Source organism: Rattus norvegicus, chromosome 1 (genome assembly GCF_036323735.1).
Source record: "Rattus norvegicus strain BN/NHsdMcwi chromosome 1, GRCr8, whole genome shotgun sequence".
In the NCBI taxonomy this organism is placed as follows: domain Eukaryota; kingdom Metazoa; phylum Chordata; class Mammalia; order Rodentia; family Muridae; genus Rattus; species Rattus norvegicus.
The window spans coordinates 115,260,452-115,271,668 of record NC_086019.1 but is presented as its reverse complement, the minus strand read 5'-3'; the positions used below and the strand labels follow the sequence as shown (position 1 = coordinate 115,271,668).

Sequence of the window (11,217 nt, the reverse complement as noted above, 5' to 3'; positions counted from 1 at the left end):
AAGATTTTAGAAGTAAAGTACTGAATAGTATTGCTTCACAGGGTCAAATTAACACATTTAGGGGATCAACTTTTATTCTGAAATGATTATTTCTTACAATTTTTTAGGCACTGAAATGGCATTACCCTCATATGCAGAGTGAAAGTAATGGTAAGAGTAATTTCTCATCCTTTAGTATTATTTTTCCTAAATCTCAGAAAAAAGGAATATCCCAGAACAATTTATTGAGGTTTGTGTGTAATTTCCCACTAATTAGAAAATTTGTGTCCACTGATTCAGTTAATTAATCTTTATAACTTTATGTCCTATATCATTTTTTCATATATAGAGTTATTCATACTCAATTACATTTATGAATCACCAAAGCCACCAAAAAAGAGAAATCCCTTCCAAGGAATGTTAAACTCTAAATCTTCGCATTAAACAACTATATAGGTATATAGAGCAAGTAATTGTTACTGAGGGCACTGTCTTAGATCTCCATATTAGCAACATCAAATTAATGAAAAAATACAGAGATAGCAATATTCTCTGATTTTATGAATGGGACTGAACAAAATTATTTTAATACCATTTTATTTTATTTTTTACTTTAATTCATAGTTGATTGATCAAATCTATTCACCATTATCATTCCCAATTCCACCTAGTCCGTCTCATGCCAGCTTCTGAAAAACAGCAAGAAACCACAATTATTTCCTCTAAGTGTGACATTAAAAAGTCTAAAAAGACTAAAGGGCTTTTAGAGTTTTACTTTCCTAAATGTGTTAGGGACAACTGAATAAATGATTAAGCAATAGCATTTTAATTACAAGCTCAACTTATTGCAAAAATGTAAAATGTTTGACATCTGATTTTTTTTAAAAAAAAAGCTGCATTGCTAATTTCTAGCCTTAGTTGGTGACAATATTCACAGAGTTCTATGGGAAGTAAATAAACTTCACATTCATTAATTCCCACAGAAATTCAGTAAGCTTGTTCATGAGCCACCCATCCTGTCTTATGTGCCAGAAAAGTGGTTGATACAACCTGAGATGCACAACCATGTAGTGTCTACTGTACATATATTTACATATGTGTTTCTATGCTATTGCAATAAATAATGCTTATTAATTAAAATGTATTATAAATGCAAATGTGTATGTGACAACAATGAAAGGGAAAGGCTATAGATTATGGAGAGAGTACATGGACTGGGTAGGAGGAAGAAAAGGGAAGAAGAAAATGATGTAATTATATTTTAATTTCATAAAATAAAAAATTACAAAAGTGAATTAGATATGCAATTATCTCCTGGGTGCCCATTTTCATTACACTGTCATTTGAGAGTCAGGCTTTAGACCATCATGGGCTATGATCCATTTAGAAAAACATGTCAATGCATAAGTGTATTTGTGTGTGTGTGTGTGTGTGTGTGTGTGTGTGTGTGTGTGTGCATGTGCTTGTTTAAACATTTTACTTTTTCCTATAAAACAATTTCTTGGCCATGATATCAGCTTCTTTTCTTATTACTACTATCCTTCTGTGACCAAGCCAGCTCAGTCTGTCAACATGTTGTTCAGGTTCTCCAGGGCAGGATTGAGGATTAAAAAGAAAACGACAATTAGAGAACATTATAACATGACTCCAGCCAGTGCTGAGGCTGAAGCAGGTTCATTTTTTTTTCCAGTCTGCTTTTATACCCGTTTAAATGCATGCAGAATGATACCATCAGTTCTGGGTCAAGGAACAAGCAAGGCAATAAACAAAGTCCTGTAACCAACTTTCTAAGGGGCTAATCGGATGACCAAGGCAAAAGGGATGCCACACATGTCTCAGCTGAGCCTGCTCTGAGCTTTGCATGAACTTAAATCTAAATGTTCTTAATCTGGTCCTATTCCTGGGTCCAGGCCCAAAGTCAGATTCCCACTTTGAACTTAATTCTTTTGTCCTGGCCAAATTCCCACCAAATGTCTAGAAGCAAGCTGCTCCCCCATACTTCTGTGGTTATCACAGTGGTCTTCCTTGCTGTGTAAAAATGAAAAGTGAGTATAGCAGACATATAATAAAATTTGTGAAAAACATTTTTGCCCCATACACAAGCCGTATAAAATCCTCTGTGGCCCAGCTCATTCCACACAGAGATGAGGATTGGCACCATCTTGATGGAGCTCCTGTCCTCTGGAGGAGGTTGGGCAAAGAAGTAAAATCATAAGATCATAATGAAGCAAATAGTGTGACCGAGAACTCTTTCAGTAGACACTAACCTGAAGGATGGTGTCTGAAGACTCCCAACAGATAAAAGGAAAACGCAGGTTGGGAGGTATGTCTGGAGAGGGTGCATGGTAAGTTGGCTAGTGATGGTCTTCCACATCAAACGAAGACAAACATTAGGAAACAGCAGTGGCTACCCTGACAACATGTGTACACTATAGAGACATCAGTGTTCGCATTCTCAATTCAAGATCTGCTATTAACTCATGTGCACTCTTAACACAGCTGATTGTGATTAGATTTTTCCTACTGCTTCATTTGAATCTTATTTTAATATATTGTTCACAATTATAGATTATAATTTGAAACTATATTGTGTGTGAGTGTTTCTATGTATGTGTGTCAGGTAATTGTCTGTAGAGGTCAGAAGAAGACACTGGGTAATCTAGAGTTTAAGGCAGGCTCCTGACATCTGCCAGACATGGGTATTGGGAACTGAACTTCCATCATTTTCCTTTTTTTTTTCTTGGATATATTTTTATTTACATTTCGAATGTTTTCCCCTTTCCCTGTTTCCTGTCCATAAACTGCCTATCCCATCCCCCCTCACCTTCTTCTATAAGGGTGTTCCCTCACCCATCCACCCACCCCTTCCCACCTCCTCACCCTGACATTCCCTTACACCAAGGGGTCCAGCCTTGACAGGACTAAGGGCTTTTCCTCCCACTAGTGCCCCACAAGGCCATTCTTTGCTACATATGCAGCTGGAGCCATGAGTCTACGTGTGTGTAGTCTTTGGGCTCTGGTTGGTTGGTATTGTTGTTCTTATGGGGTTGCAAGCTCCTTCAGCTCCTTCAATCCTTTCTCTAACTCCTCCAGTGGTCAGTTCAATGGTTTGCTGCTAGCATTCACCTCTGTATTTGTCATGCTCTGGCAGAGCCTTTCAGGAGACAGCTGTATCTGGCTCCTGTCAGCATGCACTTGGCATCAGCAATATTGTCTGGGTTTGGTGGCTGTATGTATATGGGCTGGATCTCTAGGTGGGGCAGTCTCTGAATGACCTTTCCTTCAGTCTTTGCTCCAAACACTGTCTTTATATTTCCTCCTATAAATATTTTTGTTCCCCCTTCTAGGAAGGACTGAAGCATATGCACTTTCCTCATCCTTCTTCTTGATTGTCATGTGATCTGTGGATTGTATCGTGGATAATCCAAGCTTTTGGGCTAATATCCACTTATCAGTGAGTGCATACCATGTGTGTTTTTTCTTTTTCTTTGTGTGTGTTTGTGTGTGTATTTGTGTGTGTGTTTGTGTGTATGTTTGTGTGTGTGTGTGTGTGTGTGTGTGTGTGTTTGTATCTGGGTTACCTCACTCAGGATGATATTTTCTAGTTCCTCCATTTGCCTATGAATTTCATATGACCTTAACCACTGAGCCTCTCTTTAGCAGATACAAAGCTCACAATAGATCCTCTACAAATTGCAATGCACATCTTCCTCATTACCCCCAGGATCCTTTTGCAAGTGTTGCTCATTTGAAACCAACCACCAGATCTCATACCCTAACACATGTTAGCGCACCCTCTTTCCAGAAGCCCACCACTGTCCCTCAGTGGTGTATTACAAATATGTGTGTCTGTGTACCTAATGATGACTTGAATGATTAACCCAGTAACTGTTACATTAAAGCATTCCGTGTCTTAGTCCTAATTCCACTTTATTAATATGTTAATTCTTATTAATATTAGCAATGATAATAACTAGGTTTTGGTGTTCACTCTCATTCATTGCTTGCCTAGACAAACTAAGTACTTCTCAAAGAACAATGATGATTTGAGGTCTATATCATCTTTCTGTGATTCAGTAATTTAAATTATTTAGGTCATTAGCTAGCTGGTAAAAATAATGACTGAAAGTCTCCCAAGAAACAAGGATAGTTTTCTACATTTCAAATCTGATCAGGCTATGGTTCAGTTTGACTGGTAGATGGGAGTAAGAATAGCAATGTGATACATCTACCTGAGGGCTCAATCAGCCTTGCCATCCCCACTCCTGCAACACTGCTATCTCTCTGATAACATGTGCCATATAGCTGGGTGATGATTGAAGAAGGCAGAGTCAGGTGATCTCCCACAGTCCTGACAACAAAACAGAAGCTCATAATTAAACTTGAGTGCAGGTGCCTGCATCTGGCAAGAAGTCATTTTCAGCAGATGCACAGATTCTGTGCAAGAATGTTTCCACCTTCCTTCAAATTCTGTGTACAACCTGGGTGCCTCTCAAGGGACTTGTTGTAAAATAATAGAAGAACAGTGCTAGATGTTTTAAATGTTTTTCATGTAATATTATCCTACCTTTCTGTAAAGCACATATTACAGTGTTTCGTGTTAAATCTTAGCCTAAGTCTAAGCATAAGCTTTCACATTGCCAATCACATGTTATATTTAAAAGCTAGGATTTAACACCTGGCTAACTACTACTAAAGACGAGTTCACTTTAAGTTAAAATATACTATTTCTCCAAATTCCTCTTTCTTGAGAAAAGAGAATAAAGTTGATTCCTTTAGGTAGGTCTTACATTTCATAACTGAACAATTACTCTAAATCTTAGTAAACAGAAGTTATTTATTCAATGAGCTTGGTTGTTAATGAGCTTTTATTCCCAGAATACTGCAGTTTTAACAGATAATCTAGTTGTCTGAGAAGGTGATGCAAGTAATTATGATTTTAAAAGCACCCTTGTTCCCTGCAGACGATCCATATAAAATAAACATGATATGAAAGCATTAAGAAAAGATAGTAATTTCCCCAGAATTGCAGCCGTGGGTAATGTGATCAACAGCTTCCTAACTAGGGGATCTTTTGATTGGCTCCCACTATTCAAAACAGAATTTTATCTTTTGAACATATGAGAAAAGAAAAATATTTCTAAATATAAAAATTTATCATTTTGTTTTTCTCAAGCCCATAATATAAAAATAATCATAAGAAAATTGGGCATATCACAACACTACCTGCTTAAATAATATCGAGCTGACAGTATATAGATTTACAAAAAACATTATTCTTAACTTAGTAAATAAATTAATAAATAAATAATTAGTATCCAGTCTCATATTTATTATCATTAATCAAAGATTTTCAGTGTTATTACTGTAATGGAATTTATCACAAAAATATAGTTACATTTTAAAATAATTAAAGGAAAACAAAGCTGTTAAAAGCTTTATGTGTGGGGCTATAGCAATAACTCATTCTTGTGAGTATTTGCTGCATTTTCAGAGGACTTCAGTTTGTTTCCATTCAAGCAATGGTCACTGCGTGCGCGCACACACACACACACACACACACACACACACACACACACACACACACATGCATATATGTGAAGATGAAAACACATGCATACAATGTGTGATTAAAAACAAAATCTTTTATAAATGTTGGATATTAGGCCTCTGTTAGCTGTAGGCTTGGTGAAGATCCTTTCCCAATCTGTAGGCTGCTGTTTTGTTCTATTGGCAGAAGCTTTGCAGTTTCATGAGATCCCATTTATTATTTGTTGATCTTAAAGCCTAAGCCATTATTGTTCTGTTCAGTAAATTGTCTTCTGTAGCAATGCATTCAGGGCTATTTCCCATTTTCTCTTCTATAAGATTTAGTGTATTAGGCTTTTTGTTGAAGTCCTTGATCCACTTGGACTTGAGTTTTGTGCAGGGTGATAAATATGGATCTATTTTCATTCTTCTACATGTAGACATTCAGTTAGACCAGCACCATTTATTGAATATACTTTTCTTTTTTCCACTGTACTGTTTTGGCTTCTTTGTCAAAAACCATGTGTCCATTGGTGTGTGGGTTTGTTCCCAGGTCTTCAATTTAGTTCCATTGATTGACTTGTCTGTTTCTCTACCAATAGCATGCAGTTTTTATGACTATTGCTCTGTAGTACAGCTTGAGGTCAGGCTTCGTGATTCTTCCTAAAGTTCTTTTATTGTTCAGGCTTGGTTAGGGTATAGTGGGCTTTTATCTTTTTCCTTACCGAGTTAAAAATTGCTCTTTTAAGGTTTTTACATGGGCTTGACCTAGGCCTCCCTGAACATATGTAGCAGATGTGCAGCTTGGTCTGAATGTGGGTCCCAAACAACTGGAGCAGGAGCTATTCCAAAAGCTGTTACCTGCACGTGGAATATGTTCTTCTAGCTGGGTTGCTTTGCTTGACCTTAGTGGGAGAGGATATGCCTAGCCACATAGACACTTAATACGGCAGGGTAGATGGATACCCAAGGGAGGCTCCCACCCACTCATAGAAAAACGGGAAGGGTTGTGGGAAGGATTGTGGGAGAGGAAGACCAGGAGGGGGTAGTGAGTGGTATATAAAGTAAATAAGTTAAATAATAATAATAAATAAAAAGGAAGTCTTTCTTGTGTAACAAGGATCCCATTGTACTTTTTCATTTATTTAGTTTTCCTAGTAAAATCAGGTGAAATTTTCCAGATGTTTTGCCATATTGTGAATAACTGATAGTATATTCTGGAGCAATGTAAAATGTCACCAGAGTAAATAAAGTTCTTTTCTTGCTATAAAGACACAGATTTTTATTTCTGTTCATACTTCTTAAAAATTCTTGCCTCCTTTTTTATTTTTCTTTCAACCAAACCTAGGAAAAATTTAGTTCATTAATATTATTGTTTAATATTATTTCAACAAATTTTATCCAACGTATTTCAACAATACCTATCCAAATTTCACAATTTGCCTTTTATGAGCTTTGGTATTGTATTTCACTGTCAAAGCATGAGGCTCTATTATAAATATAAATTTATTTGTGTCTCTGAGTTTCCTAAACCTTGTGACATTTTAGCAATTTGTTCATTGACACACGTTTCCTTTGAAGTGGATATATGTTTTGATCCTTATATTATTACCAGATTTCTTAGAACTAGAATTTGTACAAGTCTTAGAATGTAGCTTTAAGGATTTATTTTGTTTGTAATTTTGAATTTTATGTTTGACTCTTGGGCTCCATCATCTGTACTGTTTTCAGCTTCTAAAACACCTCATTAAGTTCTGAAATTTAATGGGTTTCCTTGCCCAAAGTTTTAAGTCCTTTTACAGTTCTATTTAAAACATTATCAAGTTTGAAACAGTAACCGTCTATTCTCTGGCACCTATTTCTTTCTTTGTTAGTTTTTTTTTGTTCCTGTGATGAAATACCAGAACCAAAGCAAACTTGAGAAGGAAAAGGTTTATTTTCTTTTACAGCTTGTAGTCCATCATCCAGAGAAGTCAGGGCAGGACCTCACGGTAGGAACCTGTAGGCAGGAACTAAAGCAGAGACATTGGAGGAGTGTTTCTGCATTCTTAGACAACTCAGGTCCACCTGACCAGGGCTGGTATCACACATGATGAGCTGAGACCTCCCACATCAATCATTAATCAGATCAATAAAATATCTAATAAGCCAACCTGGTAAGAGGATTTTTCTCATGTGAGTTCCCTCTCTCAAAATAACTCTAGCCAGCGTTGAGTCAACAAAACACTAGCCAGCACACATACATACCACAAATACACACCAAAGATTCAAGGTATCCTCAGAGATAGTATGTATTGAATCCTGTCAAAATTTTCCCCAGGACTGCAGTACTTGCAATCCCAACACTTTGGAGATCGAGCTGAAGGATTATCCTAAATCCAAAGCCGGCCTGGACTGCATAGCAGGAATTTATCTGAAAAGAAGAAAAGAAAACATTTTTAAAAATCTTCTCAAATTTACATATAGATTTATAGGGTGCTCTTTGCATGGACATTTCTTGCCAAAATTGTGCTTGAGTGCACACAAGCATAAAAAGTATATAGCATACAGGATTTACCCATGTATAATACACAGTTTTAAAATACTACTTTCCTATTCTCATCAGGGGCTTCACATCTCTTGTGCTAAGAACAAGATTATATTTATGGATTACCCAAGTCTTAGAGAGTAGTTTGGCATAATAAAATTAATGTCTGTTTTTATTACTCAAATGCCAGTTTGTTCTAGATCATTTTAAGTTTAGCTACTTTGCAGAATGTAACAGTGAATTCTGCTAACCTTAACACTGAGTAGATGTTCTCAACTTGATGTTGGTTCAACTTGTTTCTAAGAGTGAATGGATTGGTATAAGAGTTTTTCATGGACTATTTAGCATATTCCATTAAACAAAAGGCTATAGAGGGAAGCTGAAGACACTTTGGCACTCAAACACAGATCCCAAGCACTTAGTGTACTCCCATGCTGCATCGGCTTTCTTTATCAAACATTACTCATTCAGTGTGTTTGTATTTGAACATGATACAAATCGCAGATCTGTTACATCATCATCATTCCCATTCTAGATATTTCCAAACCAAGTGCTAGGATTATAACAACTTCACCAAGTGATTCAGCATAATGTGAGGAGATGAGTGGGGGGCCTGTGCGAAAGAAAGTTAGACTACTAACATTGTTTCCAGATTCAATTATCTCCTTGTCAACTTTCTTTTTGAGAATGACAAGTCCTCTTTCTTATGGAATTCCTTGTGTCTTTCCACAGCTTTCTGCTGATGATCCTTAGAGTCATCTCCCATAAATTATTCATCATTATGAGCTTCATTAGGTCCAAGAGTTCTCAACCTTATGCAAAAAAATATATAGGCAACTGAGAAAAACTGAGAGAGATGGCCTTCAGAAGAGATGAGCATAACTTTTGGTTGTCCAGTGCCAAATGGTCAGTCCAGAAAAAAATATTCAGGCAGCATTATACACACTGGACAATTTATATTTTGGAATGAATCTATCTATCTATCTATCTATCTATCTATCTATCTATCCATCCATCCATCTATCTATCTATCTATCTATCTATCTATCTATCTATCTATCTATCATCTATCACAATAACAGTCAATTTTTAAAATGACCATGAATTTGAAAGAGAACAGAGAAGATATTCAAGAACCAGAGTTGTGCTGAAGCTTCAATTGTCAAGGAACTTCTTCAAGACATCTGTGGAATATTTAAAGCATCCATTGTGCAAAAAGTATAATTGAGAAGACTTAGCAAATGGCTTCATCTTAAGGTAACTAGGGTACCAGGGAGATTCTAATAGCCTTTCAATCTCCTTATCCTCCAACACTTGTGTTTATTCACAGGAAACTTAATATCAGAAGGATCTTTTAGAGTAGAACTTATTATTCAAACAAGTTGGTTTCAGCAGGATCTAACAAAACCTTTAACAATGCTCAATTTCGACTTCCAGTCTCCACCTGAGCTCAGAGCTGAGGCTGTCTCACAGCCTTCCGACACAAAACCTGTCTGCAGAGAACTGATCTGCCAGGAGTGCTTTCAATCCTAAGCCCACAGGTGGATCCACACTTTTGCACCACTCATTGTCCAAGGAGAGACCAAACAGGAACTCGCTGGATGCAAGAACCACAGGGCAACCGGAAACAGGACTTTTCCAGGTCTCCATCTGCACCAAGAACTAAGGCTGTTCCATAGTCCTTCAGACCCAAAAACTGCCCACGGAGAGCGGTCTGCCAGGAGCGCTTTCACACCTAAGCCCACAGGTGGGACTCCACTTTTGCACCATTGATTGTTCAAAGAGATGTTAGGAGCTGTCTGAGGAGCTGTCCTCACAGATGTGAGGAGCTGTCCGAGGAGCTGTCCTCACAAACTCCATTACAAGATGGCACCGGCATCCGGCAGAACGCACCTAGTAAAAAGGGCAATACGCAGGCGCCTGGTAACTTCCCTACTCAAAGGGACACGTACGTTTTGGTACGTCATCTGGCATAATTGGCAGCGACCAGTCAGAGAGTGACACGTCCTAGGCGAGGATAGTTTCCTATATAAGGGACGGTTATTCCTCACTCTCCGTCTCCGCATTGTAAGCTTATGCTCTCCCTCTCAAGACGCATTAAAGCTTTTCTGCAGTAGGATCCTGTGTGTGCCGCGTCGTTCCTGCTGGCGAGACGTAGCGCGGGACAAAGAGATCTACCAGGAGCCCGCTGGATGTGGGAGCCACAGGGTGGCCTAGGATAGGACCCTTCCAATCTCCATCTGTGCCCACATCTAAGGCTGTCCCACAGTTCAAACCCAAAACCTGCCTGAGAGAGCTGGTCACACATTAATAGTTGGAGACTTCAACAGCCCATTCACATCAATGGACAGATTATACAGTGAACAGAGACACAGTGAAACTAACAGAAGTTATGAACCAAATGGAGTAAACAGATATTTACAGAACATTTCATCCTAAAACAAAAGAATACCCCTTATTCTAAACACAACACAGGCCTCAATAGAAAAAACGAGATTGTGCCCAGATCTTTTCTGATCCTGGCCCACAGCTCCCTGCTCCCAAATCATGAGGTAGAGAGAGCTGAATACCCAGAAGTGTGGGCAATTCTGAGACTGTAGAGCAGAACAGACTGCTACTTCTGCCCATCTTTGCCCACATCCCTGGCCCAAGAGGAATCTGCATAGTGCCTCTGGACATAGGAATATAGGAGCAGTAAGCTGCAGGAGAGCTGCGGTCCAGATCTGTGCACAGATCTGAACTGAACTGGTCAAACTACTCCCTGCACTCAAATCCCACCGCAGGTGGGGGGGGGGAGATGGACCCTCAGAAGTGCAGACACTACTGAGAAAGCAGAGTCTGCCCACATTCCCGACTCAAGAGGAAAGCGCCTAGTGCCATCTGTGCCCCCTGTGCACAGGGATCTAGGAGGAGTAGGTGCTGGACCCTTCCAGTTGCTGCTCTTGCTGAGAGCTGAAAGCCAGCTGCTAGGAGGTACTACACACCCGAGGATAACACTTTGTTCTTATACCTAGCTGAAAGAAAACAGGAAAACAGGTCTGCAGGAGGGTCAAACCAGCATCAGAAACAGCAAGACACGCTAACTCCAGAGACAACCTGATGGTGAGAGGCAAGCACAGTAATGCAAGCAACAGAAACCAAGACTACTTGGCATCATCAGAGCCCAGTTCTCCCACCAAAGG

At 38.7% G+C, this 11,217-nt stretch overlaps 1 long non-coding RNA gene across 3 annotated transcripts; it reads right to left on the bottom strand.

Moving 5' to 3' along the window:
• Positions 1–562: 562 nt before the first annotated feature.
• On the bottom strand, positions 563–10,178 carry LOC108348964 (uncharacterized). 3 transcript variants are annotated; one of them, XR_005499096.2, is made up of 5 exons: positions 9,771–10,167; positions 8,677–8,847; positions 7,769–7,921; positions 4,212–4,330; positions 563–668 (listed from the first exon to the last, which is right to left on the bottom strand). It is a non-coding gene; the product is annotated as an uncharacterized LOC108348964 (long non-coding RNA). The 3 variants fall into 3 exon arrangements; XR_005499097.2 differs by lacking the exons at positions 563–668; positions 4,212–4,330 and adding an exon at positions 8,287–8,334 and having other exon boundaries at positions 7,782–7,921; positions 9,771–10,178; XR_001836379.3 differs by lacking the exons at positions 563–668; positions 4,212–4,330 and having other exon boundaries at positions 7,782–7,921; positions 9,480–10,153.
• Between the last annotated feature and the right edge of the window lie 1,039 nt (positions 10,179–11,217).